This window comes from Halichoerus grypus, chromosome 5, assembly GCF_964656455.1.
Source record: "Halichoerus grypus chromosome 5, mHalGry1.hap1.1, whole genome shotgun sequence".
NCBI classification, from domain to species: Eukaryota; Metazoa; Chordata; class Mammalia; order Carnivora; family Phocidae; genus Halichoerus; species Halichoerus grypus.
This window is the reverse complement of record NC_135716.1, coordinates 83,528,471-83,540,001: the sequence shown is the minus strand read 5'-3', so window position 1 is coordinate 83,540,001 and position 11,531 is coordinate 83,528,471. Positions and strand designations below refer to the sequence as shown.

The 11,531-nt window shown below is 38.6% G+C and overlaps 1 long non-coding RNA gene across 1 annotated transcript; it reads right to left on the bottom strand.

The window, feature by feature from the left end:
• Positions 1–6,553: 6,553 nt before the first annotated feature.
• Positions 6,554–8,419, bottom strand: LOC144381746 (uncharacterized). Its single transcript, XR_013447527.1, has 2 exons — positions 8,263–8,419; positions 6,554–7,180 (listed from the first exon to the last, which is right to left on the bottom strand). It is a non-coding gene; the product is annotated as an uncharacterized LOC144381746 (long non-coding RNA).
• Between the last annotated feature and the right edge of the window lie 3,112 nt (positions 8,420–11,531).

Genomic DNA, 11,531 nt, shown 5'->3' with positions numbered 1-11,531 from the left:
GGCAGAGATGCTACAGTGAGGGTGGCTAGATGCCAGCCTCTTTATCTCTTGGTGAGGAAGTGTTCCAGGCCCAAGGCCCATTCTATGCTGTTGAGAGGGGGTCAAAAGACTGTACCCACAAAACTTCTTTTCCCAGCACCTTTAGTTGTTAACTTTTCATTATCTCCCGGAATGAAGGAAGCATTGCTGAGATCTAACCAGAAACAATGCAGACTGAGAAACTGGTTTTTCTCTGTGCTCCGGAGCCAGCACCAAGCAAATCTGCAATCTTTGCTTTTTTTCTCCATCTCTACAAACCCTTTAAATCATATTAAATTAAATTATATATGTTGAAGCAATATTCTTAGAGTCTAGGTAAAAATTCAGTTACTATTTTAAATAGCATCTTTTTTTAAAGTTACATTTTCTGAGTCTTGCTACTAATTTTTTTATATTTACCTCATATTTGTCTCAACTGCGCTGGGCTCTCCCATTACTTCTGAATTATTGCAGTGGACATTCTTATGCATCTTTTCTTTCATTTTATTTTTTTAACTCATTTGCCTCAATGTCATAACAATGTTTATGTTATGTTATGAATGGTACATTCATTTTAAGCTTAATTCATCTTCCCCAATAAATATTTGTTGAATGAATTAATGAATCATCCAAATCTTTATGCTAATTTGCATTCTCAGGAACAAAGCATAAGTGACCATTTGCATATCACCTGGTGAGTTTTGTACCAACAACAAGTTTTGTGAGCTAATTTTTGAAAGGTATTATAAATCTGAAAGCTCCTTCCTAAAAAACGAATTCTGTTTCTTCTGTATGAGCGAGGTAGAATTGTTTTTCCAAATTAATTTCAGTGGTAACTACAAGTATTTATTATTTTTCTTTCTTATCTTTCTTTTTTTTTTTGAGATTTTATTTATTTCAGAGAGAGAGAGAGAGAGAGAGCACGAGCAGGGGAAAGGGCATAGGGAGAGGGAGAAGCAGACTCCCCACTGAGCAGGGAACTCAACACAGGGCTCTATCCCAGGGTCCTGGGATCACGACCTGAGCCGAAGGCAGACGCTTAACCAACTGAGTCACCCGGGTGCCCTTCTTTCTCTTTTTTTTAGAACCCATCATTCATGGCTTTTCCCAATCTTTTGTAAGAATGTTTACTTGTTTACTCTTAATTTATATGAACCCTATATTTATTAGAGATTTTAGTCCTATAACTGTCATTTGTAATCTATTTTCCCAAGATAAACCTTATTTGTTTAGAGCAGTTTTAGATTCATAGAAAAACTGGGAGGAAGGTACAGAGATTTCCCATATACCCCCTATGCCCATCTATGCGTAGCTTCCCCACTATCAACATCCCCCACAAGAGTGGTACATTTGTTACAATCCATGAACCTATATCGACACATCGTCATCCAAAGTCCATAGTTCACATTGCTGTTTACTCTTGTAATACACTCTATAGGTTTGGACAAATGCATAATGACATGTATCCATAATTATGGTATTATATGGAGTACTTTCACTGCCCTAAAAATCCTCGGTGTTCTGCCTACTCTTACCTTCCCTATCCTATCCTTAAACAACACCCTGATCTTAAAAGATTAAAAAAAACACTGACCTTTCACTGTCTCCACAGTTTTGTCTTTTCCATATGTCATATAGCTGGAGTCATACAGCATATAGCATTTTCAGATTGGCTTCTTTTATTTAGTAATATGTATTTATAGTTCCCCCATATCTTTTCATTGCTTGATAACTAATTTCTTTATACTGCCAAATAACATTTCTAGATATACCACAGTTTATTTATTCGTTTACCTCCTGAAGGACATGTTGGTTCCTTCTAAGATTTGGTAATTACGAATAAAGCTGCTCTAAATATCTGTGTGCAGGTTTTTGTGTATACATAAGTTTTCAACTCCTTTGGTTAAATACCATAAGATTGCTTGATCGCATGGTAAGAATGCATTTACTTTTGTAAGGAACCACCAAACCATCTTCCAAAGTGGCTATACCATTTTGCATTCCTACCTGCAATAAATGAGAGTTCCTATTGCTCCGTGTCTTTATCCGTATTTGGTGTTGCCAGTGTTCCAGATTTTGTCCATCCTAATAGGTGTATAGTGGCATCTCATTGTTGTTTTAATTTGCCTTCCCCTGATGACATATCATGTGGAGTGTCTTTTCAGATGCTAATTATTAGTCATCTGTGTATCTTCATCGGTGAGGTATTTGTTAAGGTCTTCTGTCCATTTTTTAGCTGAGTTATTTTTTTTCTTATTGTTGAGTTTTAAGAGTTATTTATATGTTTTGAATAGTCCTTCATCATATGTGCCCTTTGCAAATATTTTCTGATAGTCTGTGACTTGTTTTATCAGTCTCTTAACTTTGTCTTTTGCAGACCAGAAGCTTTTAATTTAATCAAGTCTAGTTTATCACTTATTTCTTTCCTGTATTGTGTATTTGGTGTTGTATTTAAAAAGTCATCACCAAACCCAAGTTAGTCTAGGTCTTCTTCAATAGTTATCTTCCCGGAGTTTTATAATGTTTCATTTTATATTTAGGTCTGTGATCCATTTGAGTTTATTTTTATAGTGAAAGGTATAAGGTTTGTGTTTAGATTAATCTTTTTTTGAATGCAGACGCCCACTTTAGCCAGCATTACTTGTTGAAAAGATTATCTTTGTTTCATTGTATTACTTTTGTTCTTTTGTCAAAGCTCAATTGACTATATTTATGGGTGTCTATTTCTGGCCTCTCTATTCTATTCCATCTATCTATTATCTATTTTCTATTATTTTCTTAATGTCAAATTGTCTTGATTATGTAGCTTTATACTAAGTCTTAAAGTTGGGTAGTGTCAGTCCTACAACTTTGTTTTTCTCCTTTATACTGTGATCTTTTGCCTCATCATATGAATTTTATAATCAGTTTCTTGATACCCAAAAAATAACTTGTGGGATTTTGACTGAGATTGCATTGAATCTATAGATCAAGTTGAGAAGAACTGACATCTTGACAATATTGATTCTTCCTATCCATGAACATAGAACATCCCTCCATTTATGTAGTTCTTATTTGATTTTGTTCGTGAGAGTTTTATAGTTTTCCTCATATTGATCTTATACATATTTTGTCAGATTTATACCTAAGTATTTTATTATAGGGTGGTGCTAATGTAAGTGGTATTGTATTTTTAATTTCAAATTCCACTTGTTCACTGGTATACAGGAAAATGATTGATTCTTGTGGATTAACCTTGTATCCTTCAATCTTGCTATAATTCCTTATTAGAGCCAGGAGGTTTGTTTGTCGATTCTTTCAGATTTTCTACAAGGATTATCAAATAATCTGCAAACAGAACAGTTTATTTCTTCCTTCCCAATCTGTATTCCCTTAATTAACTTTTCTTATCTTATTGTATTAGCTAAACTTCTAGTACTATGTTGAAAAGGAATGGTGAGAGGGGACATCCTTGCATTATACCTGATCTTAGAGGAAAAGCTTTGAGTTTCTCATGACATTAATTTTGTTTCTTTCCATCTTTTTTTTAATGGTGGTAATAATTCAAAATTACTCATTTATTACCAAGTATTAAAGGATTTTTAAAATTTTGAGTATAGTTTATATATATAAATAAATTTATTTGAGCATAGTTGGTTGATAAATATCTTTACATCGGACAATGTTACATTAGTTTTATTGTTAAAATATCCATACTACCCAAAGCAATCTATAGATTCAATACAATCCCTATCAAAACACCAACAGCATTTTTCACAAAACTAGAACAAATAATCCTAAGATTTTCAGGGAACCACAAAAGCCCTGAATAACCAAGGTAACCTTGGGAAAGAAAAACAAAGCTGGAAGTATCACAATTGCCAATTTCAAGATATACTACAAAGCTGTAGTAATCAAAACAGTATGGGACTGGCACAAAAACAGACACATAGATCCATGGAACAGAATAGAGAGCCTAGAAATAAACCCTAGCTTGTATGGTCAATTAATCTTCGGCAAAGGAGGCAAGAATGTACAATGGGAAAAAGTCTCTTCAATAAATGGTGCTGGGAAAACTCAACAGCTACATATAAAAGAATGAAATTGGACCACTTTCTAACAACATGCACAAAAATAAACCCCAAATGGACTAAAGACAGGGGTACCTGGGTGGCACAGTCCGTTAAGCATCCGACTCTTGGTTTTGGCTCTGGTCCTGATCTCAAGGTCGTGAGATCAAGCCCCGGGTCGGGCTCAGAGCAAAGCGTGAAGTCTGCTGAAGTTTCTCTCTCCCTCTCCCTCTCCCTCTGACCCTCCCCTCTGCACATTTGCATGCTCCCTCTCTCTAAAATAAATAAATAAATATTTTTAAAATTGACTAAAGACATAAATATGAGACCAGAAAACATAAAAATCCTAGAAGATAACACTGATAGTAATTTCTCTGACATTGGCCATAGCAACATTTTTCTAGATCCATCTCCTAAGGCAAGGGAAACAAAAGCAAAAATACTAATGTGTCTACATCAAGCTTTTGCACAAAAGAGGAAACAATCAACAAAATAAAAAGGCAACCTACTGAATGAGAGAAGATATATAAGAGAAGAAATGATATATCTGATAAGGGGTTAATATCCAAAATATATAAGAAACTTGTACAATTCAACATTAAAAAACCAATCTGATTAAAAAATGGGCAGAGAACATGAGTAGACATTTTTCTAAAGAAGACATACGATGGCCAACAGATACATGAAAACATCACTATTAGGGAAATGCAAATCAAAACCACAATGAGATATCACCTTACACCTGTCAGAATGGCTAAAATCAACAACACAGGAAACAACAAGCGTTGGCAACACTGCTGATGTGGAGAAAAAGGAGCCCTCATGCACTGTTGGAGGGAATATAAGTTGGTAGAGTCACTGTGGAAAACAGTATGGAAAGTCCTCAAAATATTAAAAATAGAAATACCATATGATTCAATAATCCCACCCAAAGAAAATAAAAATACTAATTCAAAAATGTATATGCACCCCTATGTTTATCACAGCATTATTGACAATAGCCAAGATGTGAAAGCAACTTAAGTGTCCATCAATAGAATGGATAAAGATGAAGAGGTATATATGTATATACATATATACATATACACACGCAATGGAATATTATGTGGCCATAGAAAAGAATGAGACTTGCTATTTACCACAACATGGATGGACCTAGAGGGTATTATGTTAAATAAAATAAACCACACTGAGAAAGACAAATAATCTTTATATCTTTTTAATAGTGCTTTCTACTATTTAAGAATTTATTTTTTCCACATTTAACCACATAGATTTCATATATCCACATGTCCCTTTATAAATTTTGGACTTTGTGTTATTCTTTAAATTTTCTCCAAATTATGATTAGCCACCAACTCCATTTTAAATTGCATTGATTGCATTTATGGTTACATAACTGCATATATTTGGCAAAAGTTATTGAATTGTATATTTAAAAATTAGTGAATTTTATTGTGTAAATTAATACAGTAATAAAATGATTCTAAAACTTAATAAGGGTTTATTGCATATATGCATTTGTGTGTGTGTGTGTGCATGTATATTTAAGCTGAAGGAGACTAACCAGGATCCCTGGAGTGAGGAGGTAATGGTAGGAAGAAGGGACAGAGTTAGACATCTGAAGGGAACCAAAAGATGAAAGAACAATGTTCACAATTAGTGCTGCTTCAGGGCTATTGTTTAAAGGGAAAGCAGGAGCGCCTGGGTGGCTCAGATGGTTAAGTGTCTGCCTTCGGCTCAGGTTTTGATCTCCGGGTCCTGGGATCAAGCCCCACCTCAGGCTCCTTGCTCAGTGGGGAGCCTGCTTCTCTCTCCCTCTACCTGCTGCTCCCCCTGCTTGTGCGCGCTCTCTCTCTCTCTGGCAAATAAAAAAATAAATAAAATCTTAAAACAAAAAGAAGAAAATCAATATTTTTTTTACAGAACATAGAGATGAAGTATTTGACCTGAAAAAACTGAACTTAGGACTCAGAGAGAAACAGGGGAGAAGTAACTGATTTTTTAAAATTCCCTAATTCCTTACAGGCATTTTTAATTTTTACAATCTTTGCTGCATGCTATATGGATGTTTCTAGTTAGAAACATCATGGTTGTTTCGTGGGCTATTTGTAGAAAATTCATGTATAATTTTCTAAATAAATTTTTTGGCTGAAGGAGAAAGAAATTTGAGGGTGAGTTGGGGCAATGGCACAATGGAGAAGGAGGAGGAGACCAGGGGAGGAATGGAATATGCATTGCCCTGGTGACTTGTTTGGACCCCAGAGGAAGTCCAAGTTCAAGTTCCAGAAGAGCTACATAGTATTTGTCTGAGAAATGGTGTCAGAGTAGGAGGCAGAGCCATTTTCTCTCCCCTCCTCCCATCACCAACCATGCAACTAGCACAAATTTGATTTCCAAGATCTCCGGGCAGCAAGAGAATGCATAGTGGTGGAAAAATAAAATACTGGGATGCAAGCAGGCCAGGAAGAGTCTAGAACAGGATGGTAAGCAGATTTCTTGTTTTATTGTTTCACTTGAGGAGCAGAGGGCAAGGAGAGTACCGGGGAGTGGATTAGAGTCTGTGGTTTGGGGATCCCAGGGCAAATAACACAGTTGGTGTCAGAGGTCAGCAGATGGAATTAGGGGAGAGGATTCAGCCTTCTGAATCCCAGGGCAGAGGGACCCACCAGCCCAGAGCTCAGAACCCTCACTGAGACAACTCAGCCCCTTGGGCAGGCCCAGCAGGGGGAGCAGGAACAGGAGGAAGGCTTTGGCCACTCGCTGTCCCCAAGCCTGCGCTCCTTGGCTCAGGGTCCACTTCAGCAGCAGCCTCCAGACGACTGACCGCTGCCCCCTCCACAGCAGCTGGAGCCCCCCGAGGGCTGGCTGCAGCAGCCAGGGCTCTGGTGTCTGTGACGGTGGCAACTGCGTCGCCTGTGGTGGCTCAGGCAGCAGCCGCCGCCCCCAGAGCTGGAGCCGCAGCAGGGAGAGACTGGGGGGCACTTGGGGGGGCAGTTTGGGGGGCACTTGGGGGGGCACTTTGGGGGGCACTTGGGCGCGGGGCACTTGGGAGGGGGCTGGCACTGCTGCTGGTTCTGCTGCCAGGACATCTCGGCTGGCGGGGTCAGGAGCTGAGGGAGAGTCACACAGCCAGTCAGACCCAGGACCCAGAGCCCCCCTGCCCCACCCCTTCCTGTCCTCAACATCATTTCTAGTGCCTTTATTTCATGAACTGTTTAAATGGAGTCCTTGATAATTCAACAGAGAAACTTTCATTATTTCTAATAGTTCCCCAAATGCTCTCACATCATCTCTGAAGTGCTTCATCTGTTACATAATTAGAGAACTGAAGCCAAAATATGTTAAGAAAAAGTGCTCAAAATCAAACATCTAGAGGAGATATTCTACAGCAAAAATCACGGAAATAGTAAATCTAGGTGACAGTTTAGAAATGAAATCGTTTCTTTAGGGAAAACAGTCATTCCCTCTTGCAGAACTTTCTAGATATCCTTGTCCTGTAGGGACATAGAAGTTCACACCCGCAAAGGACATTGCAGATTGGCTGGAAGAATGAGCTGAGGGAAAAGATCATCTACTGTAAGCTGGGACTTGCACCAGGCCCCTGACTGGGCCCCGCTGCCCTGGCATCTTGCAGACGCTCCCCTCAAACTAACACCTCAGCATCAAGATCTGAGTTGTTCCTACTCAACTCTGAAGGCCTTTTGTCTGAGTGCTTAAAATAAGTCAGTCAGTTGTGATTTCCTCTCTGCTGGCTGAGTGTCACTGTTCCCATCTTTACTTTTCCCTGGAGGGACAGTTATGCTTTCAAAGATAAACCTCCCTTTTGACAACAGTTATAGGTTGGTATGGTGGTCAGTGTTGCAAATCCTTCCAACCAGAGACCAACAACTACAGATCAGTTTGTTTTTTCTAGTGTACTGTCACACTCACACAGTTCCTTCTACTCATGTTCCCAGCCTTCCTAGCTCCTTGCCCCTCCCTCAGTGTCCCTGCGACTTGTTCTTTGCTAATGTGAACCCAACCTCATCTTCTTCTCACTGCCACCCACCATACACACACACACACACACACACACACACACACACACACACACACACGCACTGCAAAGGCTCTGCCCCCCACCCCCCACCTCCTGCTCTGCTTTGAGCTCCCTCCGTGGAAGGCTCTGCTCTCAGTCCCAGGGGACACTTACCGGTGCACAGGCAGCACTGGGTCTGTCAGCACCTCAGGAGAGGAGTGTATGGAGGTGCTCTGACTCTGAAGCCCTTTTATCCCGGCTTTGGGCTCGGCCCTCAGCCCGTGAGACAGGACCTGGGCACGAGGGGACTGCCTCCTGCCACCCACGAGGTCCTGTGACAGGTGGTGACTGGCAGCTCCTTCCTGCCTCCTTCCATGGGGCTCAGAGCAGCTGCTCCCAGCTTGGAATAGGGCTGCTTAGAAATGGGGTAGAGGGTAAATTCCTACCACTATCTATCAGTCAGTACTCTAGCCTCTCATTCTTGGAACCCATACTCCTAACCCCAACTTCCTTTCTTTGCTCCCAAATGTTAATTTAATGATTACAATCAACCTGGTTTAAGCCAAAATTTTAATATATTCCTTCATGTTTTATTCCATGCTGGTAATCCTGATATGTTCAATATTATAGTGTGTGTGGTTTCAATTTTGTAGAAATGGCATCATACTTGAGGTTCTCATCTGCAACTTGCTCTCTTCTTTAAACATTATTTTTGTATATTATTCAAGTTGATCTGTGTAGCTGTCATTTATTCATTTTTACAACCTTATAGTATCCATCTTATGAGCACAGTGTGATTTTGATATCCTGTCTCTTTGGGATGTGCATTCAAGTTGTTTGCACTACTTGCTCTATAAATATTGCAGTTTTGGGGATATTTGTGTGTGTCTGCTTGCATATGTGTTGGAGAGGATCTCCAAGTTAATCATCTATAAGTGGAAGCGTTGAATTTTCGATCATACCCATCCCTCCAATTTGCTCTTGTCAATTTCTGTTTCCACTTACGGTTTATAAGAATCACTCTTTCTGTACATTGTTGCTAAACTTAAATAACTGCCATTTGATGTATGTTAATTGATGTTCCCTTGTACTTTTTTAATGTGTTTCCTGCTTAGTAATAATCATGACCATCTTTTCATGTTTGTTGATCATTTTTGTTTACTTTTCTATGAATTATCTGTTCTTTTAAACAAATTTCTATTTGCCTCTTTTTGTTAGGATCTGTAAGTTCTTCACATATTCTGGTTTCTAGTGCAGCATTTTTTAAAATTTTATTTTATTATGTTATGTTAATCACCATACATTACATCATTTGTTTTTGATGTAGTATTCCATGATTCATTGTTTGTGTATAACACCCAGTGCTCCATTCAATACGTGCTCTCTTTAATACCCATCACCAGGCTAACCCATCCCCCCACCCCCTTCCCTCTAGAACCCTCAGTTTGTTTCTCAGAGTCCATAGTCTCTCATGGTTTTTCTCCCCCTCCAATTTCCCCCCCCTTCATTTTTCCCTTCCTACTATCTTCTTCTTCTTCTTCTTCTTCTTCTTCTTCTTCTTCTTCTTCTTCTTCTTCTTCTTCTTCTTCTTCTTCTTCTTCTTCTTCTTCTTCTTCTTCTTCTTCTTTTTTTTTTAACATATAATGTATTATTTGTTTCAGAGGTACAGGTCTGTGATTCAACAGTCTTACACAATTCACAACGCTCACCATAGCAATACCCTCCCCAATGTCTATCACCCAGCCACCCCATCCCTCCCACCCCCCACCACTCGAGCAACCCTCAGTTTGTTTCCTGAGATTAAGAATTCCTCATATCAGTGAGGTCATATGATACATGTCTTTCTCTGATTGACTTATTTCGCTCATCATAATACCCTCTAGTCCCATCCACATTGTTGCAAATGGCAAGAACTCGTTTTTTTTTGATGGCTACATAATATTCCATTGTATATATATACACCACTTCTTCTTTATCCATTCATCTGTGGATGGACATCTTGGCTCTTTCTATAGTTTGGCTATTGTGGACATTGCTACTATAAACATTGGGGTGCACGTAGCCCTTCGGATCCCTACATTTGTATCTTTGGGGTAAATACCCAGTAGTGCAATTGCCGGGTCGTATGGTCGCTCTATTTTCAACTTTTTGAGGAACCTCCGTACTGTTTTCCAGAGTGGCTGCACCAGCTTGCATTCCCACCAACAGTGTAGGAGGGTTCCCCTTTCTCCGCATCCTCGCCAACATCTGTCCTTTCCTGACTTGTTCATTTTAGCCATTCTGACTGGTGTGAGGTTTTAATTTGGATTTCCCTGATGCCGAGCGATGTTGAGCACTTTTTCATGTGTCTGTTGTCCATTTGGATGTCTTCTTTGGAAAAATGTCTGTTCATGTCTTCTGCCCATTTCTTGATTGGATTATTTGTTCTTTGGGTGTTGAGTTTGATAAGTTCTTTATAGATTTTGGTTACTAGCCCTTTCTCTGATATGTCATTTGCAAATATCTTCTCCCATTCTGTTGGTTGTCTTTTGGTTTTGTTGACTGTTTCCTTTGCTGTGCAAAAGCTTTTTATCTTGATGAAGTCCCAATCGTTCCTTTTTGCCTTTGCTTCCCTTGCCTTTAGCGATGTGTCTAGGTCTAGTGCAGCATTATTAAATGAGTTGTGAACATCTTTCCTCTTGTTTGCTTTTTAATGGATCATTTATGAGCAGGTAATTTATTTTTAATATAGCTCTGTCTTTGCATCATTAACAAAGCTATTTGCACTTTTCATGACTTTACGAAGTCTCAACCATTCATAAGCTCAGAAATCTGTTCTTTTCTGCTTTCTTAAAAAAAGTAGTAAAGACTAATTTTCTTTTTAAAATCAAGGTTTTTCTTTAACCCAGAATGGAAGTTTTGTACATTTTATGTTTATTTTAACATTCTTTTCCAAATGGATAATCAGTTGTCTATCATAATCAAATATTTTATTTTCCCCAGTAATTTGAAATACCTCCTCAGTCATAACTGAGTTTCCACATTTGTGTAGCTCTGTAACTGGCCTGATCATTCTTTTCACTGCCAATTTGTTTATCCCAGTGATAATATCCTGCTGCCTTAATTACTATAGGTATGTAATCAATTGTGATATCACATAGGTTCCATAACTTTGCCCCCCCCCCCTTAAGATTGTCTTGGTGATTACTAGACCTTTGCTCTTTCATATAAAATTTAGAGGCAGCTTGTCATTTGACACAAATGAAAATCAAGAAAACAAAATATCTTTAGAATTTTGATAGAAATATCACTAAATATATGCATTTATAAATGAAGGATTGTAAGATTTTTTTCCATAATTTTCCTTTTGAACCATCCTTGAATATGGTATATCTCTCTTTTGGTATTCTGCAATGCCTTTCAGTAACGTCTCCTCATTTTATCAAAAATATTTTACACTAATG